Source organism: Mastomys coucha, chromosome X, assembly GCF_008632895.1.
Source record: "Mastomys coucha isolate ucsf_1 chromosome X, UCSF_Mcou_1, whole genome shotgun sequence".
Lineage (NCBI taxonomy): Eukaryota > Metazoa > Chordata > Mammalia > Rodentia > Muridae > Mastomys > Mastomys coucha.
The window spans coordinates 2,338,777-2,341,962 of record NC_045030.1 but is presented as its reverse complement, the minus strand read 5'-3'; the positions used below and the strand labels follow the sequence as shown (position 1 = coordinate 2,341,962).

Below are 3,186 nucleotides of genomic sequence, written 5' to 3'. Positions count from 1 at the left end.
CTCTGCCTCCCAAGTGCTGGGATTAAAGGTGTACACCACCACCACCCGGCCACTGGCAACTTTTTTCTATATAACAGTGTACCGGGGACACAGTTATCATTTTATCTTTTGTGAACCCTGTAGAGAGTTGGGCATGCTGGAGCATATACTTTTAATTCCTGTGACGAGGCCAGCTTGGTCTATGGATTGAGTTCCAGGATAACCAGGGCTACACAGAGAAACCCTGTCTCAAAAAACAAGCAAACAAAAAAGGCTGTAGAGTACTTCATTGCATTACTACTCCTGAAATATTTAACATACTTCCTAGTTTTTGCTGTATATTGTTACAGACAGTTCTACTGTAAGTAGTTATAAGCATATAATTTCCATCTCTGATTATGTCTGTGTAATGAATATCTTTGTTGTTGTGTTTGTTTTTTCCAAGACAAGAGTTTCTCTGTGTAGCCTTGTCCTGGATCTCAACTCTGTAGACCAGGCTGGCCTCGAACTCACAGAGATTTGCCTGCCTCTGCCTCCTGGGTGTTGGGATCTTTGCAAATGTTCTTATATTAGATCTTTGATAATTATTTTCTGTTCTCTCAGACTCCTGTTAAATGTTAAGCTTCCTGGGTTGATCCTTTATGTTTTTTTTTTTTTCATTTTGTTTTGTTTTTGAGCCTCTCTGGCTCCGGCTGGCCTCTAACTCTGTATAGCGGAAGATGACCTAACCTATTGTTTTTAAGTGAGGGACAGAAGGTATTGCTCTTTGACACTTCAGGACCAGGGGAAGTATATAGTTGTCTGGGATGACAGTTCCTTCCCGTCTTCCCATGGAATCTACATGCTGGAGGTTCAGTCAGTAGGGTCTTAACTCTGCCTTTCCCACTTGGTTGCCAGGGAGCCTAAACCCTTTTCCACATCTGCTTCCTTTACATAGATCTCTTGTTTCTTTGAGGTTCATCTAGTCCACTTTACTCTTGTAATTTTAACTTAATTTTTCTTTTTTTTTTTGTTTGTTTGTTTGTTTGTTTTTTTCAAGACAGGGTTTCTCTATATAGCCCTGGCTGTCCTAGAACTCACTCTGTAGTCCAGGCTGGCCTCAAACTCAGTCCTTCTCTCTTTTCAGGTCTGACTCCCCACTCTAAACCCTCAGTCCTAAGGGCTGATCTAAGTCCTTTTTTTTTTTTTTTTTTTAACTTTGAACTCCTTCCTGCTCCTACTGACTCTACCTCCTGTGTTCTGGGATTAGGCCACGTGCCACCAAGCTTGGTTTATACGTCACTAGAGATAAAACCTATACATGCATTCTTCCAGCTGGGCTACATCCCCAGCCCTGGATGGCTTTTTACAAATAAGTATTTTTTTTAATTTATGTCTATGCTATTTTGCCTCCCTGTATGTCTGTACCATGTGCATGGCTAGTGCCTTTAGAAGCCCAAAAAGGGCATCAGGTTCCTTGGAACTTAACAGACAATTGTGAGTTGCAGTGTGTGTCCTGAGACTCAAATCCAGGTCCCCTGGAAGAATAAACTACCCTCTTAACTGTTGATATCTCTCCAGCCCTCATAACTTAGTTTATATTTTTTATCACTTTTGACTTTTGCTCAGTGTCCTGAGAGATGGCCTTAAACTCAGACATTTTGTTTCTTTGTTTGAGATACAATTTTACTGGTGTAGCCCAAGCTGGCTTTGATATTCCTCTCTGTAGCCCAGGCTGGCCTCTAACTTGAGATCCTCCTACCTCAGGCACCACCCCTAGCTGATTTTTTTTTTTTTTTGATGAGCACAAACATTTTCTTTTTTTTTTTCTTGTTTTTATATTCTCCCTCATTCCTGATCTTGCTTTTATAGAGTAAGAATTCAAAGTGCCTTATAAGTGGTGGCACATGCCTTTAATCAGAAGTACTCTGGAGGCAGAGGCAGATGGATCACTCTGAGTTTGAGGCTAGCCTTGTCTACTGAGTAAGTTCTAGGACAGCCAAGTCTCCACAAAGAAACCCTGTCTAGGAAAAAGAAAAAAAAAAACAAGTTTTCTTCAGTTCTACATTGTTAAGTCTCTTCATTCTGAGGCTAATTGTCTTCTTGGGTCTTTATACTGGTGCTTTTCCTCAAATGTCTTCTTTTGGCTGTTTATACCTCAAACTGAAGGGCTCTTCTTAGGGCCATCAGGATTACTGTAGTGTGCTGTTTGTAGCTCTGTATTGCTAAAAAGCATTTGCCCAGAATGGAGGCAAGATATCTGCTGATATAGGATCTCAAATTTAGGGACTCTGGGAAAAGAGCCTGGTATTAGGTTAGAGTTTACAACTGCCAGGGGAAAACAAAAACAAAGAATGCCTTTGGGCACGGGGTTACAAAACATCATTTTAAAATAATTTTTTATGTGTATGCATATATGCCTAACTGTGTGTCTGAATACCATAAGAAGAGAGAGTTGGATCCTCTTGAACTGGAATTGCATGAGTCTCCATGTGGGTGCTGCAAACTGAACCCAGGTCCCTCTGTGAGAACAGCTAGTGCTCTTAACCTCTGAGCCATCTCTCCAGGCCCCCAACGTTTCTTTTTTTTAATCCCTCAACCTTGCCAAAGGTATATATCTGTTTCATTTACTTTCCCAATATAGTTTTTGCCTTTTTTATTTTTACCATCTCTGCTGTTTTAAAACGTAACTAATTTTTCTGGATTTTTCTTTGTAAATTTCTTCCACTGCGTTATTTATTTTGTTCAGTTGTGGCTTCCTCAATTAATATCTCAACATTAAAACATTTATTGCCAATTTTTTTCATCCATATCTACACCTACTACTCTACTCCTGGTTTGTTTCTGTATAAATTCTAAAATACATCTTGCAAAAATAGGGATTTTTTTTTTATAAAAAATATATTAATCTATCAGTGATAGAGATGTTTTTTACCATGAGCAAGGTTTTGGGGTTCCATCCCCTCATTTAAAAAAAAAAACAATGTAAATATCATGCCTGGCTCTGCCACTGTAGTACTTGGGATTATAAGTATGTACCATCATTCCAGGCTTTTTAAAAATGTAGGTTCTGGGGATCAAACTCAGGTCTCCCTAAGCAATTTACTGACCAAGCCATTTCCCCAGACCCCAACAGGATATCTTACAATAAGTTCAATCAACTTCAAGTATAACAATGAACCGATAGTAGCCGGGCGATGGTGGTGCACGCCTTTAATCCTAGCACTT

The 3,186-nt window shown here is 39.6% G+C and overlaps 1 protein-coding gene across 2 annotated transcripts in view; it reads left to right on the top strand.

The window, feature by feature from the left end:
* The window catches only part of Hdac6 (histone deacetylase 6), a 22,127-nt gene that overhangs the window by 7,389 nt on the left and 11,552 nt on the right, over positions 1-3,186 (top strand). The window lies entirely within an intron of this gene.